The 25897-nt window shown below is 39.1% G+C and overlaps 1 protein-coding gene across 2 annotated transcripts in view; it reads left to right on the top strand.

Moving 5' to 3' along the window:
- GPATCH2 (G-patch domain containing 2) overlaps nt 1-25897 on the top strand; it is a 134602-nt gene that overhangs the window by 54503 nt on the left and 54202 nt on the right. The window lies entirely within an intron of this gene.

The raw sequence follows: 25897 nt of genomic DNA, 5'->3' as shown, positions 1-25897 counted from the left end.
TAGGTGACAGTGACCACACTGGTATCGGATTTAATTTACAGTTAGGTAGAAGACTGCTAAAGAGGTCAAACACAGTTGCGTTTGACTTCATAAGAGGGAAACATCTCAAAAATGAGGGAACTGGTAAAGAAGAAGCTGACTAGAGGAATCAAGAAGTTTAAATCACTTCAAAGAGGTTGGAGAGCAAAGGTAGCACAAATCATGAGGAAATCACCAGCATGGTTAATGCATAGAGTCAAAGAAGCTATTAGGGAGACGAAAGCTTCCTTCAAAATTTGAAGTCTTTCTCGAATGAAATAGATGGGACCACAAGTGTGTGCAAGGGAAATGCAAGCAGACAATCAGAGAAGCAAGGAAACAGTTTGAGAAGCATATCACTAACAACATCAAGACAAACAATAAAGAATTGCTTAAATATAACAAAAGAAAGAAACCAGTTAAAGATTCAAATGGACCATTGGACAATGATGGAATTAAAAGAGCACTGGGAGAGACAAGGAAATTACAAAGTAGGTGAAAGAATTTGTTTCATCAGTCTTCACAGCAGGAGGGTGCAGAGCAAATACTTGTTCCTGAACTTACGTATTCTGGAAGGGAGTTGGAGGAATTAAGGCAAATAGTGGCAAAAGATGAAATTCTCAATCTTGTTGACAAACTGAAAGTCCGTAAATCATCCGGCTTAGATGGTATATACTCTCAAAGAACTCAAACATGAAATTGCTGACCTTCTTACTTTAATAAGTCTCTAAAATCAGCCCTTGTACCAATTGGAGAAGGGCCAATTAACATCCATTTTTAAAAAGGGATACAAGGGAATGCAGGGAATTACGGGCCAGTTTGCTATCGGTTCTGAGTAAACTTCCTGAAAGTGTTATTAAAGATAGAATCAGTAATCACATAGAGGGACAAGACCTGCTGAAGAAGTAGTAACATGGCTTCTGCAAAGGGAGGTCTTGTCTCACTAACCTATTGAAGTTCTGTGAGAATGTCAGTAAGCATACAGGCAAGGGCAGTCCAGTAGATGTGGTCTATTTGAACTTGCAAAAGGCTTTTGACAAAGACTCCTGCACAAACTAAGCAGTCATGGAATAAAGCAGTGGGGCTCTTCTTATGGATGATAAACAGATTAAAAAACAGAAACAGGAGAGAGGGAATAGATGGCAATTTACCCCAGTGGATGGATGTAACCAGTGGAGTGGCCAGGCTTGCTGATGACACCAAACTATTTAGGCTGGTTGAAACCAAAAGGGATTATGGAGCTCTCCAAAGGGATCTCTCCAAGCTGGGAGAATGGACATGAAAATGGCAAATGCAGGTCAATATAAGCAAGCATAAAGTAATGCACATTGGGACAAAAAATCCCAAGTGTTTGCTAGCAATGACAGAGGGATCTTGGGGTAGTAGTGGTCAATTTGATGGAAATGTTGGCCTAGTGTTCAGCTTCTGTGAAGAAAGCAAACTCCCTGGTAGGCATAATTAGGAACAAAATTGAAAATAGAACTGCCAAGTTCTTGCTTCCCTTATACAAATTTTTAGTACAGCTACGCTTAGAATATTGTGCCCAGTTTTAGTCAACTTACCTGAAAAAGGACACTCTTGAAGTGAAAAAGTACAAAGAAGGGCAATAAAAATGCTCAAGGGACTGAAGAACTGCCTTATAAAGAGTGGCTACAACAACTGGAATTGTTCAGCTTAGAAAAGGGGTGAGTTAAGCGAGACATGAAAAAGGTGTTTAAAATAATGTATGGTGTGGAGAAGGTAGAGTGGGAGACATTTTTCTCCATCTCCCATAACACTAGAACCTAGTATCATCCTAGGAAGCAGATTGGTGGGAGGTTTAGGACAGATAGAAGAAATAATTCTTCACAGAACCTATACTTACTGTGGAATTCACTACCACCGAAAGGGGCTGATGATCACTAATTTGCATGGATTTAAAATGGGATTGGACAGATTCATGGAGGAGGAAGATATGAGGGGCTACTAGCCTTGCTGGGTATGTGATACCTCCTTTACCAGGGGTGGCACATCTGCATACGCCAGTTGATGAGGAGCTTGAGCAGTCAGAGGTCTTATATCCATCCTGCTTGAGGGTTCCTGTGGGCAGCTGGTTTGCCACTATGTGTACTGAGTTCTGGACTAGATGGAACTTTGGTCTGATCCAGCATGGCTTTTCTTATGTTCTTGTTTGCCTTGGTAATATGCATCAGAGCTGCATGTTGTCCTACGCCTTCTGTGAATGCTTTTTGTTTATTACAGTGTTGATAACTCTGGATTAAGTGATATTTTAATGTTTTATACTAGGTGCTAAGAGGCCAACATTCAACTGTATTTGTATGTCAAGTTTAACCACAGTTTAGCACAATATGTATAATCAGGATGAGTTGCAAGAAGTTTTGCTCTCTTCTTGCCAGATGAGTCAGGAGAAGGAGTTTGGAAACTTTCATTTCTTCTTAACTGCATGTTGTGATGCCATCTGCAGCAATATCATGGTTAGCATTAACTTTGCTTACTTTTCAATAAGCCCACATCAGTTCCCCCCCACCCCAAAGTTGTCTTTTTGAAACCCACTGCAATTAATGGGGACAACAATTCTGAGTCTATTAAATGCAGAATGCTGTGGTTAACTAAAAAAAAAGGGGGGGGGGGCAAAACCTTCCAAATACTTCTATCACAAGGGAGAAGGAAGGACACACATAAACTTAAGACTTGGTTGCCATTTGTTCCTACTTGTATGCTGCCAAACAATGTTTTCATGTCAACATTGTCAAGGTACACAACCTTTTCATGTTCTGGATTTGCATTCAGTATCAGCTAGGTGTCCGGGGAACTGCATGTGTGTATGCATAGTTGCAGCACAGGCCTTCCCACATGCACACACACACACCTTGTCCATAGCGATTTGGATTGTAGGATTTTTCAGGTCTCCTGACACATTTGTTTGCTAAATCCTATGTATGCCTACCAAAAAAGTAATTCCAGTTGAATTCATAAGATTAAATTTGTACAGGGGTATCAAATCTTCTGATCTTATTAAATTAATAGATAAGAACCAAGCCAGTATGGCAAGGTGGTTAGAGTGTTGAACTGAGGACCTGGGAGGTCTGGTTAAAGTCCGCATTCAGCCATGAGACTCACTGGCTGACTTTGGGCCAGTCACTCACTCTTAGCCTGTCCTACCTCACAGGACTTTTGTTGTGAAGCTAAAATGGAGTATTTATTTATTTAAAACATTTATATGCCATCCTTCCCTATTACATCTCAGGACGGCTTACAAGATTAAAACCAATAACCATGAAAACAGTCAATAAAACAATACAATAAAATTACCAAAAACCAATACAAATAAATCAAAACAAAAGTGACTGTGAATCATTAAAAATGCTAATTTTTAAAATAATGATTAAATAAAAAGGTTTTAACCTGGTGCCGAAAAGAATATAGGCTCAGCGCCAGCCAAACCTCCCTAGGGAGCGTATTCCACAATATGAGCGCTGCCGCAGAGAAGGTCCTGTTCCGAGTGGATGTCCTTTTTTCCTCCTTTAGGGAGGGTTCTCAGAGCAGGGCCTCTCCTACAAATCTTAAGTGGCGTGAGGGCGTATAAGGAAGGAGACGTTCCTTCAGGTATCCTGGTCCCAAGCCATTTAGGGCTTTATAGGTCAAAACCAGCACCTTGAATTGGGTCCAGACTTCAACTGGAAGCCAGAGGAGCTGGAAGAGGAGTGGCATTATATGAGAATAGCAGCCAGTCCCTGTCAGCAGCCTGGCTGCTCTATTTTGTACCAGCTGAAGTATCTGGACTTTCAAGGGCAACCCTACGTAGAGCATATTATAGGAATCCAACCGGGAGGTTACCAGAGCATGTATCACCATTGCTAGGCAGTGATTGTCCAGGTAAGGACGCAGCTGATGGACCAGCCGAAGCTGTAGGAAAGCACTCCTTGCCGCTGCCACCACCTGGGTATCCAGTGTCATCTCTGGATCAAGGAATACTCCTAAGCTACAGACTCTGTCCTTTAGAGGGAGTGCTACCCCATCCAGGACAGGACCAAAATCACTTACCTGAAACCTCGATCCACCCACCAACAGAACTTCCATCTTATCTGAATTGAGGTTCAGCTTATTGGCCCTCATTCAGCCTATTACCTTGGCCAGGCACCAGTTCAGTACAGCCCTGTCTCACCCTGGAGGAGATGTAAATGAGAGGTAGAGCTGGGTATTGTCAGCATACTGATGACTCCACAGCCCAAACCTCCTGATGACGTCTCCCAGCGGTTTCATGTAGATGTTAAAGAGTGTGGGGGACAAAATACAGCCCTGTGGAACCCCATGGCAAAGCTGCCACGGCACAGAGCTATATTCCCCCAGCACTATCTTCTGGAATCAGCTGGCCAGGTAGGAGCGGAACTACTGCCGTGCAGAGCCTCTCACTCCTAACCCGGCCAGCCTATCCAGAAGGATACCATGGTCGATGGTATCGAAAGCCACTGAAAGGTCCAGGAAAACCAACAGGGACACCATACCCCGTCCCTCTCCCTGCATAGGGCATCATACAGGGCAACCAAGGCAGATTCATTACCATAATCAGGCCTGAACCAGACTGAAATGGATCCAGATAATCCATTTCATCCAGGTGTACTTGGAGTTGTCCCGCCACCACCTGCTCTAACATCTTGCCCAAAAATGGAATGTTGGCCAGAGTTGGCGGCCACCTCTGGGTCCAGGGGTGCCTTTTTCAGGATAGGCCAGATCACTGCCTCCTTCAAGGGGGCAGGGACCCGGTCCTCCCTCAGTGAGGTTTTGATAACCTCCTAGATTCAGGGGCCAATCCCATAACTGGCTTCCTTAAGTAGCCAAGAAGGGTAAGGCTCAAGTAAATAGGTGGTAGGACGTACCTTCCCAAGCACCTTGTCCACATCCTCAGGCCACAATAACTGAAATTCATCCAATAATGATGGACCAGACAGCACTCTGGACACTTCCCATACTGGAGTCATATCAACTGCAGAGTCCAGATCGTGGTGAATCTGAGCTATTTTTTCCTTAAAGTGCTGGGCAAGGTCGTCACAGCAGGCTGCCCAAGGTGCGACCACATCTTTTTCCTGGCCAGAGTGTGTCAAGCCTCGCACTACTTGGAAAAGCTCCGCTGGACAGCATTGTGAGGAAGCATTGTGTGTTCAGTCAAATTCATCCCGAGATTTCCTCCATCTGCACTCTAATCATCTCCCAGCCTGTTTCATCGCCTGCAACTCAGGTGTATACCATGGTGCCAAGCAGGTTCTGCTAGTTGGGAGAGGACACTTAGGAGCGATCGTGTCGATTGCCCTGGTCATCTTCCTATTCCATGAATCAACCAGGACATCAACAGGAGTGCCAGCTTTATCAACCAGAAAATCCCCCAGAGCCCTCAGAAATCATTCTGGATCCATCTGGCTCTGGGGTAGACCATCTTAATAGGAAGATGGAGTAGAGGAAGACCAAGCAAACCACCTTGGTACTTTGCAAGAGGGAAAAAAGCAGGTTATAAATGTAATTTGGTGATAAGAATGATAGTGGAGCCTCATAAGAGGTTTGTGTATACTGATAATATGCATGGGTTTTCTGGATTTCAGCTTCAATATGACTCATTCATAGGTGTGAATATTATTCTTTCTCTGCTTTAGATAGACCCAGGTACAACATTTGCATAGCAAACTTTTTTTCCTCAGAAACATACTTTTTGCAGCTCTTCCCTCAGAATTCTCAGCATGTTCTGTATAATTCCTCTAGTTGAAAAAGTATTTCTACATCTTTGTACAGAACCAGTTTAAGGGGAAACTTCACATATTTAATTAATTCCCTTGACTTTTCTTCAAAAAAAAGTACAGCTATGTTGTCAAAACAAAACAGGAGTGTTTTTTTAGATCCAAGTCACAGAAAAGCAATTCTGGAAGACCTTTCTCAAGTTTGAATGACAACAGAGACATTCTTACCTGCTAAGAAGCTGTTTTGATAGTATATAAAGGTGATAAGAATCCAGTTTTACACAAGCAAGCAACATGTGTTGAATTAATGGTGTTTCTAATAGCTTTTTAATACTATTCAAGGGGATCCTTATGGTTTGTGATGTTAACAGCTAATTCTGTTGCCTTCTGTATTGATTTATTTATTTCATTCTACTTCTGTGCCACCCCATAACCCAAGGGTTCTTTGGGTAGCTTACAAATGCTGACAGCAGCATATAAATCCAATCAATAGAATGGATAAAAACAGATAAAAATTAAATTGGTAAAGCATCTCACATCATAAAAATTTTATAAAACTGTATACAACATGTCCAAATACCACCAATAAATTAACAAACAAAAATAATTTAATTGATATATTGTTATTATTTATCAAAATCTTGTTTGAACAAAAAGGGTTTTACTTGTCATCTAAAAGAAATCAAAGTTGGCACCAGCCATATGTCCCTGGGGAGCAAATTCCAGAGTCTGGGCGCCACTGCAGAAAAAGCCCCCCTCCCAGCTCTTTCCCCATTGATTTTACCAGGGGATATTTGGAGGAGGACTTCAGAGGAGGGTTTGGGGCAAGTGGAAATATGTGGAGAGAGATACTCTCTCAAATACCTTCGTCTCCATCCGTTTGGGACTTTATATGTCAAAGACAATACTTTGAATTGGGGTTGGACTGGAACAAGGAGCCAGTGCAGCTGATGAAGAACTAGTGCAATGTGCTCTTGATAGCTGGTCCTCATAAGCAGCCACATCACCCTGTTCTGTTTTAGTTGTAGTGTCTGGACCATTTTCAAAGGTAGCCCTACATAGAGTGCATTACTGTAATCCAGATGAGATGCTACCAGCATGTAAATGAGTGGCAAAGCTCTGCTTATCCAAGTAGGAATGTAGCTGAAAGATCAGCCAAAGCTGTAGAAAGGCTCTCCTGGAGACTGAGCCCACCTGGGTGATCAGGCAGAGCTCGGGTTCCCAGAGCACCCCTAAGCTACAAGCCTTTTCCTTTAGGAAGAGTATAACCCCATCCAAGGTAGGTTGAACATTTCCCAGTTGGAGTGTAGGAGTGCCCACCAGCAGCACCTCTGTCTTGTCTAGATTCAGCTTCACTTTATTGGCCTCATCCAGTCCATTACCAAGTTCAGGCACTGGTCAAAGACAGCCACTGCCTCACCTTGGTCAGATTAAAAGGCAAGGTAAAGCTCGGTGTTATCAGCATTCTGATGACATCTTGGCCCACACCTTCAGATGACCTCATCCAGCAGTTTCATGTAGATGTTAAAAAGCATGGGGGACAAAATTGAACCCTACAGAATTCCATGATGCAGTTGCCATAGTGCAGAGCAACAGTCCCTCAGCACTACCATCTGGAACCGGTCAGCCAACTAGGAGTGGAACCACCACAGAGCGGTGCCCCCCAACTCCCAGTTCAGCCAATCATTCCAGAAGGATACCATGGTTGATGGTATTGAAAGCCACTAAGAGGTCCAAGAGGGTCAACAGGTTCACACTCTCCCTTGTCTCTTTCCTGGCAAAGGTTATTCTGCAGGGTGACCAAGGCAGTCTCTGTCCCAAACTCAGGCCAAAAACCCAATTGAAATAGGCCTAGTTTCCTCCAGAATTGCTTGGAGCTGCTGTCCCTCCACTCTGCTTGATCACCTTGCCCAGGAAAAGGATATTGGCTATTGGTCTAAAGTTGATTGCATCATCCAGGTCCAGGTCCAGGCTTCTTTAGGAGTGATGTTATCACAGTTGCCCTCTCTCTCTATCTCTATCTCTATCTCTATCTCTATCTCTATCTCTCTATCTCAAGAAGGCATTGACAACCTCCTGAACCTAGGTGCAGGCCCCCTTCCTAGATCTCCCAATAAGCCACGATGGGCAGGGGTCGAGCAGGCAAGTGGTGGCCCAGACTTGTCCAAGCACCATGTCTATATCATTTAGCTGCAGTAACTGAAATTGATCCAACAAAACTGGACCACACAGCACACTGGATCCCTCTGCCAATGGAACTGGTACAACTGTGGTGTCCAAGCCAAAGCAAATGTGAATGGTTTTGCCCTCAAAGTGTCATACAGATTTGTCACAGTGGGTTGCTGAAGGTTTATTTATTGGATTTCTAGCCTGCCCTGTTAGCCACATGGTTCCCTGGGAAGGTTATAACAACATCAACATTGTTTAATAATATCTCTTTTGTGACCAGAATGTAGAAGGCCCCAGAGCAGATCCACTGGACAGCACAGTGAAGATGTAATGCAGGTGGAATAAAAATACCTTTTAGTTGTCTTCACCCCCATGGGTAGGCTTGGTAATGAGTACTAAGCAGTGTTTGGTCCAATTCAGCCCAAGTTTTCCTCCCTAACACTCCCATTTGTCCCATCCAGGTCTTGGTGATATAGGCCATGTCAGTACCCTCATCCACAATTAAATCATGGATTGTTAAGATTTTATTATGTGCTGACCTAGCATTTAATAGCAACACAACCAGGCCTGAGGGCAAGCTTGTGGTTACCAGGAACCATCTGGCTGGGGGGAGGACCAGAAGAGGGGACAGCAATAAGACAGCTGCCCCTTCCTCTCCTTCTTTGGTCTGTCCAACCCCCATTGCCTTATCTTCCCTTACCCATGACCACTGTAATAGAGGTACCCTCCATGCTCTCCAGGGATAGCCAACCAGCACAAAAACAAAACAAACTAAAGCAAAGCAACAGAAATAAACACAAACAAACACCTGGACACATCTTACAACCTTCCAAATTTTACCATCATGGTTAAAGGTTAAACCAACACCTTTAACCTTCCCAGCTTACCATCAATCTTCTAATAGCCGACCTATGTGTTCCTTCAGCAGCAATCTAAGTTGCACAGCATTCTCCCAACTTAACTCTTCATCAGTCCATGCTGAACTCAATGCTACTCAGCCTTTCCACACTTACAATACCTTCCTCTGTCCTCCAAAGACAAAGTTTTCTCAGACTAAATAAAAATAGCCCAGATATTTGAAGAAAGAGGTTCTTGAGTTCTTGAGTTTTCTGTTTGTTTGTTTTACTGTATTTGGCTTTCATTTATACAATTGAAGGGAAATATTATTCTTAGAGAAGGGAAACCTGAAAATCTTTCACATGGGTTTTGCAAAACTGGGTTCTGTACTGAGTTGTGATTACATTATTTAACATTTTTATCTAATGCAGTCCAGTCTTCGTTCTTTGTGCAGTATGCCATGCCTTACAGTAATAAAACTGGATGTTTTTCTAAGATTTCTGATAATTTCAGTGTTGGTTTTCAAACTGTTAAAACCATGACAGTATGTTAAAATATTTGCATGATTTCTCTCATTGCAGTATGAAAAAGCAGCAAATATTGAAAAAGTTTCATAAAGGAAGTTGTAGTAGATTTTCTAATATGCTAAAACTTAAAAGACTTCATTTGTGACTTATACCATTGATTTCAATATGCTTTGAAACATTACTAATATAGTATGGATCCAGTTTTATATGTTTCTGGCAAGTTGATGGATTGCAAGTGTTCTGGATGGTAAAGATGAAATATGTGTGCAAATTGCCATTTGTAGGGCATCTTAATAATTTGGACATTGTGCTGAATTTTCAAATCAGCTTGAAGTAATGTAGGACGAAAATAAAGATGATTTCAACTGTGTCTAAGAGCTATGAATGAGAGAGTAAAAATGCCAAGTTTATTTTTATTATGTGTATATGGTCCATAATGTACTATTCTAGCCAATATTTTTTAGCATTTCAGGAGGCACAATTTTACCAATACTAGTTGCAGTTTTCACCATTTAATATGGCAATAATGGAGAATGCTTTCCTCATAGTTGAGGTAGCTTACATCAAGGATTAAAAGGAAGGAATTGCATTTCACAACGTATAACCTTTAGGCAGGCTCAAATCCCATGCTACTCATTTTTTTAAAAATCTAACATTGCTTAGAAGAATGCAATAAATGCTTGTGTGTAAGGCTACTTAAACTAATTTTAATATCTTTATTTGGATGGAAACCAATCTAAGAGTATGTTCTTCCTGATTGCAGTAGTATTTCTAGTTGAACACAAACTGTTCACAAATTTCTTCGTAAGTAAAACAGTAGCAGGATTTAAGTTTTGTCTTAAATTTTTAAGAATTGGTAAGTCTTTAGTCTTTCAAGTAAACTTTAGTCTTTAGTCTTTCAAGTAAAGGTAATGCAGAATTCTCAAAAGGTTGGCACCAACCTTTATTTAAGGAAGAGCAGCCCTGGTATTTTACACTACACACCTCTTCTGACATGAGGAGTTCTGTGAACAGTGGGCTGCCCTAGCTGCTGACCTCATAATTTCAAAAAGCAGGTGGAGGTGGCAATTATAGCTATGGCCACTATCTTGAACCTTCTGTACTCAGTGATGAATTGCAAATGGCTAGACCCAGTGCACAACAATAAACTCAAATAAATCTTCAATGTGTAATAATGACAAGACTGAAAGACTGGCAGCTATAACAAGGCTGCTTTTGTCACCCACTTTACTGTAGCCTTGATATCCATCATTATCAGCTGGAGCTAGCTCAAGAGCTGGACAAGAAGGTCTGAAGAAGGATGAGTTGTTTGCGCTGAAGCGTCCAGTAGGTCCCATCTGGCAGAAAGTAAATGGGATTTATTTGATTTGATTTTTTTTTTTTTTTTTTTTTTTGCCTGTTCAGTGGGCCAGAGCTGTCCATCACTTTGGGCAGGTATCTGATCACTTCATGCTGTGGGACAATATGGCTTTGTTGTTTGATACCACACTGATAATTAGAACAGTAAATGTTTTTACTCCAGGTCTAGCACATAGCTATTTCCATAGAAATATCTAAGAAGAGCTTAGGCCATATAAAGGAATAGCACTGGATCCAAACTGAATTCTAAACCTTGTAAATTTGTGTAATTATTAAAAACCTTTTATCTAGAAGTCATTTTCCTCAGACTTTTTTGTGTCATTCTGAGATTTCTCCCAAAATTACTAATGCTTGCCTAAGTTGATTGTTTATTTATTTATTTATTTGGAACATTTATATGCCACCCCATTCGCAGAAAGGCTAAAAAAATTAGACTTCTGGCAAGTTTCATGTAATGACTATGGTTTCAATCCTGTACACTACTAGACTACTTTAATTTGGTTAATGTTGATACAATTTAAGCAGCCAAAATGTACATAGAATTAAGGAGTGTATATTTCAATAGTTTTAGTGTATTGTAATTCTGTGCCAACTTCCTGCAACAACAAAAAGTGTTTTGTTTACATTCAGCAGGTAGCTTTAAAATGTGTTCATCAGTTATATGAATTTATTTTAAATGGCTTCAAAAAGCACCTTCCAAAAAACTGATAATTGCATAGTTCAAAAGGGAAGTTGATATAATGCTAATTTGATCATTAGGCACTTTTTTGAGATCATAAAACAGATACATTGACTGGTGAATTCCAGATTGGCCCTCTTTCCCTTCTCTTAGAATTGTTACTATGGTCAAACACTGTGTTAAGTACATAACTTCTAAAAACAGTGTAACTGAACTACAGATCTCCACTGTAGTGCATATTGCAGAAATTGTTTCCCCAGGTGTATACAACAATGTCGTTATTTTGTTAAAACTTGGCATTGTCTTGGTATTCAGATATGAAGTGTGGTTTAAAATGATTTGCTGTCACTGAAGTCTCTATGGATACCTATTTTATAAGCATTTTGTCTAGAGGTTAATCTATTTTTAAGGCAACCTTTGAAATAATGCATTGTATACTTAATAGGTGGCACATTTCCTTTAAGGACATGGTGCCCAATAGGGTAATTTTCCTTTTCGATTTTCAGACATTTGGCTTGATCTCCAATAATTGGTTTACAAACATACTGCAATATGTGGGATGATTAAAAGGGAAGAGTCATTTGAGATTTCTATCCTTCCAAATGCTGTTTCATAGCTGGGGTCCAGGCCAGCTGACATATCATCATTCATTTTCCTTTATTTCATAATAAATTTTTGAGCCTAGAGGCACCAGACCCATGCAGATTTCTTTGCATTTTAGCACCTAGATGGAATAATAATTCCCAATTTTAAAACTGCAGCATATTGTATTTCATCTCTACAGACCTAGCTTCAAACAGCAGTGGCTGCAAGAAAATATATGTCAAGAGCAGTGCTTTCTTCATATTAGAATTTAGGCAATTAATTTTCAGTCAAAAAGCTGTTTCCAGCCTATTTTGGGAATCCCTTTGTGGTCTAACCAAAGAGTCCAAGTAATTTATAGATGCATTGAGACATATGGCCCTTTCTCCTTGGTCCAGAGGAAATCCTCTTAGATGTGGACGGTGCACTACCCCTTCCCTCTGCTGCCTTGTGCTCCCATGGCCAACATTTTGGGATAGTATTGCTGTATACAGAATATTCATGAGCATATTCAACATGGACTGAGAGCTTTTACATGTTAAACAGAATTCCATTGTCAGTTAAAACAGCCAACTTATTCTCAATAAGCTGTTCAGTTAAAAAAAAGAGAGAATATGGTGTTTATTTTTTGGAGGCATCATTGCAATATTCAACTGAAGCTGCTCCCTAAACATGGTAATTTTTAACACCCCCCCAGAAGTATTTAGCTGATTTTTATAATTCAGATTTTTGTTTACTTTTGTTTTGGCACCAGCACAGGTACCAACCATGGCTCTAATCCATTGTGGCTCATCCACAAAAGGGCTTTGCATGCAATTAGAATAATATGTGGAGAAAACGCACACTGTTTCTGATGTAAAAACATTTATATCAGTATCAAGAAGCAAACAGGAAAGTGTGCCCTCATCCATCCTATGCATCAGTGTCCAGGACTTCAGTTGCAAAGGCATTGACATCTAGGGTAGTACATCCGGTGCCTCCATTCACCAGTGACCTGTGCTCATAGATCTTGCATGCTGTTTTATATATGTTGAGCTATCTCTCAGAACATGAAATAAGCCCACTCTAAAATGAGTATGCTGTAATAGTGTGCCAAATTTTGTGGTGATGAAATTTAGGATTTCATTTTGAGGTGTGGATGTTGGGAGTAATCAGCAAAAGTACAGACAAAAAAGAGCGCTACCTTCTCTCTTATGGATTTGTTCACACACATTCATAACAATTGTTTCTCTAATCTGCTTCTACTTCTGTCTGCCGCCCCCCCAAAAAATCTTGATTAGCACATGCTCCCAGCCAGTCACATTTTACAGCAATCATTATGATAGTGCGATAACATGTTATCCATCAAATTTGGCTGTGTGATATCATTAAGGACAAATGAACCCTCCTCTGCACTGCACTTATGGAAAGAAGGAACTGTTTTGTTTGCCCAGGCAAGAGGTCCAGTAATTCCTGCCTTACAGTGCTTTAGAGATGGATGGAAAGATTTCTCCCCACCGCCACTGCATAGTACATACTTTCTGTGATTAGTTGGGGAATATGCTAATATCCTGCATCCATATTAGTTTCAGTGTTGTGCTTAGCAGTTGTATATCATTAAAAGAATCTCCTGATCACTACTGTCCATTAAATGCTTGTGTCACACTTGGATGGTGAAAAGAGAATCTTCACATATTTACATGTGAATTTATTAGCAAACAGTCACAGAGAAAATAGTATCACAAACAAATCTGCCTTTATATTCTTAACCCTGATTGGAAAATATGTGTCAAAGGAAAAGTAAAAATAGAGATTTAATGTAAATGGGGAAATGATGAAAGAAAATGGGATGATATCAGTACATCAAATAATTTTGGCAAACCTCTGCTTTTTGTAGAATAAACCACTTCATTTATAATAGAACAGTTTTCAGCAATTGTAGGAACAAAGGAAAAAGTGGGCATTTTTTTGCCCTTGACGGGTTTGATATGCAATAATATAAAATGCAGCCAGGACTTTACATTATATTCATTTGATATTTGTTGAGGTCTGTATCAAATTATTTCAACCTTTGTGTGTGCAGGTTATGGATGCGCTAACATGTAAGGTGAAATCTTAACAATTTTGTGTCTCAGTTAATCAGTCTAGAACTTCAAACAGTATATTCACAGCATGACATTCCAAAAACCTGTTTTGGGTTGCACATGATATAGAGTAATAACTTGACATCCACTTGATCGAAATCCCTTGAGATCTAAAGCATCAGGTTCTGTTTTTCTTCTTGGGGATTCATCAGTGGAATTCAATGAATTTCTCATTATTCATTTGACAGTAAATAATTGATCTTTCTCCCTGATCCACATTACTTGCAAAGGCAAGTTTTATGGACATATGATATTCTGTCTCTGAAAAGGAGTCTAGTGTTCTTCATTGTCAGACTAGCTGTAGTTTTTCTTGCACTTAACCTGTAGCTGAAGCTAAAATAATACTTTATTGAATCCTCCAACCACCCAGGGCACATAGCATATTATACCAGTTCATTCCTATCTGTGAATACCCAGGTGGACTCTTAGAACTGTATTTTCAGTAAAACACACATGAAGCTTCCTTTAGGGTTTTTCAGAGTTTAGAATGGTGCTCAGTTTTATTACTGAGATGTCAAATGATGTTTGTTGAACTTGGTGGCTCCTTTTTTTTGGCTCTAAAAGCCTACCCAAAGATTAGGATCACCATAGGGAGATCGTTCAAAATGCTTCCATTTGGTAGTGGTAGAAATTGGTATCTCATAGATTTGGTATCTCATAGATTGCAATACTTGCATGGAGAAATCTGCTTGCCAGTAACTACACGATACCTGTAATGCTTTAATCAATCTCAGGCAGTTTTTTTCAGCAATTGTTTTCGAGTTTGGAGAAATATAAATGTCTAAACAGTGCAGTTCTATACACAGCTGCTCAAAAGTTAGAACCACCAAGTTCAATGTCTATATAGACTTATTTGAGAGTCAGTACCATTAAGCACAGTGAGACTTACTTCCGAGTAAACATGCCTAGAATTGTGTTCTGATGGTGCAAACTGCCAAATGAGCAAAGATCACAGCGGTGTTACATTCATCAGCAGATGTGTGATTTAATTTGGTTTATAGTATATATGAACACATATTGTATGAACCAAAAACAATCGAGCAATCATGTCTTTCTGTGTTATCTATTGCCATCGTTCCCTCTGCATTGAGGTTCTCACTATAGCTATTACTATAAAACGTTCCCTAAGTACATAAAGGCTCTAATCGTTAAGATTTTTATTACCAGCCACCCATACAGAGCTGCAAATTGCCTTGTTTCAGATTTATTATGTATTACTCCAGAAATTCTATAAAGATCAAAAGAACTGATTACAATGTTGACCTTTGCATTAACTCATCTGAATTTAAATTCAAGTGTTTGATTTGGGAAAATAAGTCCATTTATCATAGGTCTGCTACTGAGGGGATTGTGCAGCCCTGATTGGGAGTACTGAGACCAAATTTATTTATTGAGCATGGGCTTGAAAATTGTTTGTAGGACAAGAGGAACAAAAGTTTGACCTGCCATTCTGGTGTGCCAAGGGAACAATGTAGCAGTTGCCCTTTTCAAAACATCTAGTGGTCAATCTGTTTCAATGTTGCACATGGAGACAGAAGATATTAATAGAAACACACACACACAATTTTCAACATGTAAACCATTATTAGGTTTCAAATCAATGAGTCTTTTTCAGTGTGAAATAAATCAGTATGAAGGTTACAGCTCAAAAACATAGAAAAGGAGAGTAGGGATTGCAAAGTGATAGGAACAACAATACTTCTATGAGGTAAATGTTAAGGATTTTCACTATGATAACCATATTGTATAAGCATGCCATATCTCCCATTAATGTACATTGGCAGAGCTTTATTGAATTAATAAAGTGGTGCCGATTGTTACAATGTAAGCCTCTTGGCTTCACTTTTTAAACTTCTTGTTAATTATGAAGGCAATGTGTTGACATGTATTATAGGAATCATATATTTTTGCAAATCATTTTAAAATTAGGTTGTATGTGAATTCCTGTAAAATATATTCTCTGAAAAAGTTTGTCTTCTTTTAAAAATGGGCTATAACTGTGCACTAAGTCATTGTACAAGTTTAGGAGATTAAATAAAATGCTGATTACATGGCTACAGAATAAGCCATCAGTAGTATCTTGGGTATAAATACCTAAGAAACAAACTTAGGAAATATAAGAACATCAGCCTCCAGCTTTCTGTTGATGTTGCCAGAACTGTGAATGGGATGTTCTTTTCCAAAAGCATGTGAAAAATGACAGCAAGGGAACACTTCTAATTAGCTTAAGTATAGAGCTCCACCTCTCTCTTCCTCTCTCTCCTCCATTCGCTTCATCTTTTTACAGTAGCTGCTTAACTTCAAGTGATGCTGTCTAGCTTAGCCTTCTTGTCTATACAGTCATGCGAATGGGATGGCATACAACAATTCTAAATAAATAAATAAAATATTGTTCACTTTAGTGGAGGGCCATCTGCTGTGGCCTGGGCTCTAGAGGAGACCTCAGTGGTGCGGTGGCAGGAATTTCCAGCTCCTCAGCTCTGTGTTGGCTGAGAAGAAAAGGATAAAATAGATGTAAGCAGCCAACTAGCTGTCGCCCAGGAGACAAAAAGGTACCCTGTACAGCTGCTGGAGGTGCAGGGGGCAATGAATGTGTGGGTGAGGGAGAGAGAGCAATGTGGACTTGCACTGAGAGACTTTGCTGCACTGAGTAGAACAGAGCACTCACACTTCATCCCATCTGAGATTTAAATGAGGCTTTGAAATTTGCCTGACCATGACTGATGGGGCTTGCTTGGGCAGCAGGAAGAGCAGACTTCAGAAGGCCTCCTGCAGTGTTGCCAGTTAATGGGGAGGGAGGAGGGCCCTCCATGGCTCACGGAAGACCCCTAGGTGGCCTCAGTAGCTGTTACTAAAGCCAAAAATAGTGATGATATTGGTTTAGTGTATGAAAACTCTGAGGCTATGGAGTAAAAATCTTGACAAGATAATAGTATCTGGAAACATGTATCATGACATGTATCATGTATCTGTGTAATGATTATTTGGCATTAAAGGCTGAACTCCTCAGTGTTGTTCAAAGCTGTAATTCTTAAATAATCATCTACTGTTCTCTAACACTCGACACTTATTCTGCAATCCATTTCTCTCTGCATTGAGCACAAACTTCAGTTTTTCACCTTTTCACATGCTGTATGCCTTTTTGTTATTTCTCCCTATAACTTTGCTTTGCTGTGCCATTTGTGTTAGCCTATGCTACATAAAGTTTTCTTAAATTTAAATAAGTCTGGCCATTCTTTCTTGCTGGGTCTTCTGCATAAAACCCTTTCTCAGAACAGTTTTGTGGCATCACATCTCTTTTCTTTTCCTTGAAGCCCTTGGGTTAACCATCTGCAATTAAGGCTAATTACAGCAGCATTGTTTGCTTGTACTAATTCTAGTTTCTCTTGATCTGGCCCCATTTCTATTGATTGTATCCATCTGTCTCTTAAACCTTTCCTTTCTTCTGTTTCCCACACAATACAAATTTATATCTTAAATTTTAAGATTTATGAGGCTAGGACCTTTCTTCCAATCCCATTGGTTGCTGCAAGAAGCCCAGCAGGGATAAAGACTTATATGACTTTTCATAAAACAGTATATATAGATGCCCCCTAAGAAGCAACATCATGTTTAAGCCCTACTCTAATAAGAATATACCTAAACCAGTGGGTCTAGAATCTGAACTATGGCTTCCTATTCTGCTTCTCCTCCCCCTCCCAACAGTGTGAAATGAAAAGAGGGCTTGAATAAAACATTTCATGCACATGCTTGTTTGGTCGTGCACACCTCTCTCTCTCTCTCTCTCTCTCTCTCTCTCTCTCTCTCTCTCTCTCTCTCTCTCTCGGATGTTTGTAGATGTGTCAGGTCAGATGTCTGTCAACAGTGAGGTACTAGCACATGGCATGACAACATGTTTGCTGGGTATTCTGTCATGCTGCTCTGTCCATGAACAATTTAATGAAAAAGAGAAGCAGGTGGAATCCGAATCTGATTTCTGGTGTGAAATAAGCTTGCCTTGTCGCATGGTTTATAGTGATTTGGAACTGTCAAGCCACTTTCAACAGCTGGCAAGATGGACAGGTTTTAGTAGCAAAGCTGCTCCACACTCCACCCCAAGGACCTGTATAAGAGATTTGGAATGCAGCAATGCTTGCTTACTTGGAGGATTGAATAATGTTCACTGAAATATTTTGTTGCTGCAGAATCACAGAGTTAAGACACAAAGTAATCCTGACTGGGTAATAGTGTAAATGAAAGAGAGAAGTTTTTATTTTATTGTTGTAAAGGATCAAAATATAGATATTTCAGATGCCTTATAGAAAACTCACTGTTTACCATTTTTCTGTTACTTGCTCTTAAAATCTTAGCTATTTCCATATTAAGTAATCATATTTAGCTACAACAGTTTGTGACCACAGTTAGATTTTAGAGCATATGTTATAAAAAGCTAATATGTATTCTCAAAGGGAGGTTTTTGTCAACACTGCTTTGCTTGTTTACTTATTAATGCTTTGCTTTGACTGAAAATTGTTGATATTGGATTTCTTTTAGAAAAATGAATAGAATTTTGCAAAAGTCATGACAGTGCAGTGAGGTGATCGCAGTGCTGGTCTGGGACTCAGGAGATGCGGGTTCTAGTCTCCTCTTGACCATGGAGCTCACTGGGTGACTTTGGGCCATTCCTGGACTTTCAACCTAACCTGACTCACAGGGTTCTTGTGAGGATAAAAGCTAAAGGAGGAGAGCCTTGTAAGCCTTGTGGATTTTTTGGTTTTTGTTTTGGCAAGAGGAAGAAAGATGAAGTACAAATGTATGCAATACCAATAGTAATAGAAATTTTTCCATAGTGAACCATTTTTTATATTTCTATATATTAAAATTATTAATGGAGACATTTTTAAAATTAATCACAAGATGTTTTCTAACTTTTAGATTAACATGTCATTATATCAAACAATTATTTGTTCTAGAACTTCTGCTACCTTTCAGTAATTGTGAAAAGATGATAATGAGACTGAATTCTGAAGTAAAGAATTCTGAAATAAGGCTAGAAATATCCCAGAATACCATGATACCATGAGCTCTATCCTAAGTGTGATCAAAATACATTTGGACAACATAATTAATAAACCAAAAAAAATTGCTGTAGTCTCCTTTTTGTTTACCTTGAAATGAATTCTCATGTGAGTTGTGGTAAAATATTTAAGCCTTCAATTATAAACTTATTTTAAAGTATTCTCTATTGAAACCAGGACTCCTGCTTCCAAGTAAATTTGTTAAGGATGAGGGTAACACCATATAATACTCCTTTATGTTTTAATTTTCTCTAATGAATTGATTACCTTCTATATATTTTTAAATGTACTATAGAAAGATTTTTAAAACACTATTCTTCAACTAGAGCTTTCTTTTTGTGTGGTATATATTTCAAGCTAATAATCAAGGCTTACTGTGGGTCAGCATGTCATATCCCAGTGGTGTCTAGTGAGATGGAGGGTTATCTTATATGTCAGCTAGATAACCCTGTGAACAATTTTGAGCAGTCAAGATAATGGGACTGAATTCTGAAGTGAAGTAGAATTCTGAAATAAGGCTAGAAATATCCCAGAGTACTATGCTATGTGTCGGCAAAATAATATTTCTTACAACTGCAGTCACCTTTTGGCATCATTAGTCATTTAGGTCTGACAACATTCTCCTTAATAGGGAGCAATTAAGGGGAATGATAGAATCAAGTGCATAATCCTCTACTGAACAAGAGAGCAACCCTGCAATCTTGAAGATGCTTACTTGAAAGTAATTCCATTGAAATCAAAATAATCAAAATAAGTTTTCTCAAAGTATCTGTGCTTCGGGTTGGGATTCAAGACAATATTGTATTGCAAGAACATTTTTAAAATTCTGTGCTGGTGTTTTTTCAGATTTAAATGTCAGCATATACTTCACTGATATTTTATCATGGTGTATGAAAAGCATTGGAACCAAATCTATGTAATTTTGTGATCCCCTGAGTAGCTAATTCTTTGTTCAATTGTCTTAAAAATATTTTGGCATCTAATAAACATGAACAGATTTTTGCAGCACCTTAAAGACTGTCATATTGATTATAATGAGCACTTTGTGGACTAGTGTTAAGTTTACGGCTACAACACTATCGTGTGATGAAGGACTACAACTATAAGCAGTGAGGCCAGAGAATAATGAAATGCAACAAGTACCAGTGGTGTCAAATGTTAAAGGACATTCTCCAAGCAGAGTTAATGAGAATAAGAATGTTCTGATGGTTATTAGTTAATTAATACCTATAACAGAATAAAAACCCATTATCTTAATTCAGGATGCAGTTGATAGAACTGAAGTTCTTGATATATGGCCACTTTCATGCCGGATTTTCCCTTTGAAGTTTATTTTTTCAAGAATGTTCAGTTTAAGGCCAATGATGCTATGATCTAGGTACTTCAAAAGTTCTTCCATGTGTTTCTTAATGGATACCCTTTCTGGTATCCATTTTATGTCATCTGTCAGCAGTGGCCTTCTGCATTCTACATAGGATAACCAAGCCAATTATGCAAAAAAAAATAAATTAATAGATCAATTCTGTCACACATGGCCTGAATTAAGATCATGGGTTTTATTCAGCTGCAGCAGTTATTTAGTATACAGATGCCAAAATGTTTGCATTATCAACACTGTTCAAGTCTTAACATATTTGTCACATCCTTTACTTTTTACATTGCATTCTTCCCTGTATGCACTGCTTACAATATCCTGACTGCCTGTACATAGAGAGGAGTCTCTTTGGTGTCTGTATATGATAATGCTTTATGTATCAGTTGAAGTGGGCTGTAGACCATGGTTCAACAAGAAGTCATGATTCAGCATTTTACACATTTCTTAACTTGTTCTAGTTCTGTACTTGCTGCTGTTGCCGCTGTTCTTTTTGGCCCAAGTACTACCAGTCTGTATGGCACTGAAGCATTAGCCCTTTTTTTTTCTTGTTCCTTTGAATTTTATTTCCATACATGGATAGGACATTTTGGAGAGCTTTCATTCATAGGGTTGGCATAAGTCATAACATTTAGACCTCACAAACTCGCACACAAATATAGCAAGATTTGACATGCCTTTGGTAAACCTATGAATACTTACTTGTGAAAATATATTTTCACAAGCTACTTGGATAAAGAAAATATTTACTTCCTCACAAATCTCTCTTGTGAAATGTAATGTAAATCATGGAATCATAGAATAGCAGAGTTGGAAGGGGCCATGAAGGCCATCGAGTCCAACCCCCTGCTGTTGCAGGACAGCATGTCACACCATCTCACTCAGAGGGCTGTCCAGTTTCTTTTTGAATGTCTCTCATTCTAAACACTCACCACCTTTCTAGACCGCTGGTTCCACTGCTGTATTGCTCTGACAGTGAGGAAGCTTTTCTTGATGTCCAGCCTGAATCTGGGTTGTCACAACTTGAATTGCTTATTCTGTGTCCTAAGGAATATGCCGTGTCCTGGCACCAGCAAGAAAAGATCTTGACCTTCCTCTTTGTGTCAGCCTTTAAAGTACTTATAGAGATCTTCTCTTCTCAAGGCTGAACATTCCCAGTTCTCTCACTCTCTCCGCACAGGGCAGTGTTTTCAAACACCAGATCATTTTTGTTGCCCTCCTCTGGACCCTTTCTAATTTACCTGCATCTTTCTTAAATCTTGGTGCCCAGAACTGGACACAGTATCTCAGGTGAGGTCTAACCAGTGAGGAGTATACAAGAACTACTACTTATCATACTTTGGAAGGAATACTTCTGTTAATGCATTCCAAAATAGCATTTGCCCTTTTGGCGGCTGCATCACATTGTTGGCTCACATTTAGCCTATTGTCCAGAATTACTCCAAGATCTTTTTCCTTTTCACTTCTGTTAGGTCATGCATTCTCCATCTTGTATGTGCAGATTTGTTTCGTCATCATCTTTAATACAGGTCACAACATTTAGGATGGTTGTTGTTGGTTGTGGTGGTGGTTGTAGTGGTAGTGCACTCAGGGTTTTTCCTTTTTTCCCTTAGTACAGACTATGTACGGCACTGCCAACAACTGCTACAATAAATCAAACTGTTGTGGTTGACTTCAGTGGAATGTGGACTACAACCTTGGTTGCAACTTTTTTCTTACTGCAATGACTAAGAGAAATGAAATGCTACCTGTTCAGATTCTAAGCCGAGCAGATCCTAGATACATGGGTCAAGTGTTCCACAGTGGTCAGGCAGAAGGCAAGGCCTTGGCCATCTCACTGGCAGGCAGCAACATTCCAAGGCAACTCAGCAGGCAGGTGCAGGGTCAGAGTCCAATGCAGGCTCTAGTTCTTCTTCCAAAGAGGATGCTGGAGCATGGCAGAAATAATAGGACTAGGATCAATTGGTTTTTTAATTGCAAATATCAATGCCAACATAGAAGATAAAACTCAAAGAAATGATTACCGCTGTCTTGCTGTTTATACTTTTATATTATCACCTTGCGCTTAAATTCAGAATATTGATTGTCGTTCTTGAAGTATATAAACTTAATATATTAATAAAAGATGTAAACTTGTTGTTAAGGCATTTCTTTAGCCACTGTGAAGCTACCATCATAATAATAGATGACAAGGTGACTTATGTAGCCCTTGGTTAGCCAGCAGAGGCCACTCACAGCGTGCTACATGAAGCTGGACACTAATTTGACAATACATTTTTCCTTCTTTAGGTTTGTATACACTCACTCTAAACACAGCAGAATTACCTGGCCTGACCCTGTCAACAGTTGTTTTTGTGACTTCCTATTTTCATTGTACTTTACAGCACAGGTTTGTTTTTTTTTTAAGTATGACTTAAACCTTAAAATGAGAATAGATGAAAAGAATATTATTTAACCATAGCTCCCATATCCTTTCTAGGCTTGCCTTTTAGTCATCTCTAAATAGTTCTTCAATCTCTTATGTATCTGCATTCTGTTTTGTACTCTCAGATGAGAAGAATGGTTGACTGAATATATAAACCTTCTCAGAGGATTTCTAAAGTCATTAATATTTGTGTTTCTAATTGAAGATTACATTAATCCAGCAACATGTTTTTTCCCCACTTCTAATGGGCATTTTAACCAAGTTTTATATAATATGCCTTAAAAATATTCTGTGTGAAAATGATTTTCTTGATGTCTTTCACGTAACTTGAATAGACTGGGGATCTATCTCACACAGAGATTGGATACATTTGAAACAGATTTATTTCCAAGTAATCCACTAAATCAAAAAAACATTCCACTAGAATCTACAGCCCCAGTACACATCCAATTTTATCCTTTGCCAGTGCTGCCTCTTATTTTGATCATTTGTGGGGTTGTACAGATACCCTTTACTGGCTTTCAACTTGGAGAGTAACAGTTAGGGGTAAGTAGAATCCGCAGGAAAAACTATTCCAACCTTCCTTATTTACAGAATGCTAGGAAGTGGATTATTACAGAAAATTATTATAATAAAATATAAATGGTATATAGAAGAAATAAAAATTCTAGTCAGTTGTTGAGTAGATAAAACATTCTTATATTTATGTGTAGATTATGTGCAAATCATATTTTATTTTGTATGCATTTTTCCTTATCCTTTCCAGTGTATTTGAGTGACTTTCCTTGGAATCTCCACATTTATTAAATTATGGATTATGTATCTTGAGCAAGTTGGAGTCTTAAAACATTTTCCATAAGTATGGCTGGAGGTAAACAACCAATTTTAGTCCAGAAAATAGCTTCTGCTTCTGTCAACACATTGTTTATTTTCTCCCCGAGATAAAAAGTTCAGTTTTCTGATATTTGTACCAAGATAAAGTCAGTAAACAAGATTAATATAGTGTGGAAAAGGTTGTCAGCAGCCCTGGCAAAGGAAATAAGTTGCCTGTACACAGAACATACTGTAAACTGAATAAAAGTGTCAGGTCCACCATGAGATAATGTGATCATGAACCTCTAACAAAGCATGACATAGGCACAGTCGGCTTTTCTTATAGCCACAGTGTAGAAAATGGATTACTATATTCCAGGGATACTCACTGGAATAGCATGAAAACCTCATTTTGAGATTAATGCAGGATGCAACCCAAGAGCTGAGCCAAATGTTTACCTCCAGTGTTAAAAGTAGCTGTTGAGTTGTTAATGTTATAATCAGTAAGTTATGTAAGTTACATTTTTTTTATTTTCAAAATCCACAGAATTTCAAGCTCTGTTAACTTTTTTAGTGAGAGTTAAATATAAGTAAGTCAAATACAATAAAATTGTATGCTGTGTTCATTCTCATAAGAAAAATGTATTATTCCCTTCCTAATCAGTGGAATTTAATACAAGCATGTTTCATGAGGTAGGAAGTTGTTACACTGTGCGTATGTCTGTGTTCAGTGCAAGGGGCCTACTTATGAGATCAGCTTTCCCTAATTTGGTGCCCTCCAGATGTATTAGACTGTAACTCCTATTTTAAGCCAGTTTGGCAATTGGAGATTATGTCTGTTGCCATCCAACGCAACTGGAAGGCACTGGGCTGGGGAGTTCTATACTAGATTGTGTGAATCCTTTAACATGCATGATTACACATGCTGTAGCATACTTGTATGACCTGTGGAATGGAAAAATTAGAAACTGTTGTTGTACATGTTTCCATTCCAGTTCTCTGCAGAGATTGGTGGCAGATGCTACAGAAGGCTCCCTGTGGTACACAGGCAGTCCATTCTTACACTTTGTTCACATAATGCTGCACCATGTTTCATGTTGAACATAGTTTGTTGCTTTAGTCATGAATTATCTTGCAGATGAGCAAAAATATCAGATTCTGATCTGCTAGCTTCCTACTTCCTACTCTGTGCTTCAGTGATGCCTAACAGTTTGGTGCTGGGGAAGGTGCACAAGCGGGGTGGGGGGGGGCGCAATGCAGAGATTGCAGGTGAGGGCAGGATGAAGAGAAAGTGGTGGTCAGCAGAACCAGGGGAGGAGAAAAAGAAGGAGGGACAAGGAAAGTGGGATTCCTAAATGTGAATGCTCATAGGTTAGAATGATAAATTTGCCAACAGGTCTGGTAAAAGATTGCATCACCAGATCTGTAAAAAATTGCAGATGTATCTGTGGATCCTGAAAGGTTGCCTTACCTGGCTTAGCATTACATGAGAACCAGGCCATAGTTTGTGGTACAGAAACTAAGTCTGTTTCAATTTTTCAGTACAGCTTCTTCAGTGGGATAAAAAACAATGAAGTCATCATCATCTAGTCACTTTGGTCATAAGTCATCCTTCATCTGTCTTGAGCATGTGCAGTTAAATGCTTTAAGAATGATGACTTATGTAGTATGCTGCTATTTTTGTGATCATGCTTGGAAATACTGCAGTGAGCATGATGGACCATAAACAGCTTTTTCAAAATTCTTTTATCTCAAGTGGTTTTGATATTTTTAGCAAATCTGAGAACCCACTAAGTCTATATGGTTTCTTTAGAGTTTCCTGAGGTACAACACTTATTTTTACATGATTTCTTACCTTAAAGGCCTTCTTTCACTGAAAGCAATATGATTAGTGTAGAAGATTAGTTTCTGGTTTTCAATGGAGCAGTGCATCTCAAAGTGTGGTTGTACTCTTCCATGCACTGTGGGAGTCTTGGGCACGCTCTGTGGCAGCAGGAAGGGTCTGGCCATAGGAAACACTCAGCCCCTTGCAGTTTTCCAATTTCATTATTGCCACATTATGGTTCCTGCAGTCCCAAGACACTCTTGAACATTACCTGACCAACATAGTACTTGTAATGTACATCTCTACTGACCTGTTGAATGGGATGAGTGGTATTTGCCAGTGAAGACAACTGTAAGAGAAAGATTTAGGGTACAATCCTATGCTT

Source organism: Varanus komodoensis, unplaced genomic scaffold, assembly GCF_004798865.1.
Source record: "Varanus komodoensis strain SLA01 unplaced genomic scaffold, ASM479886v1 scaffold1, whole genome shotgun sequence".
In the NCBI taxonomy this organism is placed as follows: Eukaryota; Metazoa; Chordata; class Lepidosauria; order Squamata; family Varanidae; genus Varanus; species Varanus komodoensis.
This window is presented reverse-complemented; position numbering and strand designations above follow the sequence as displayed.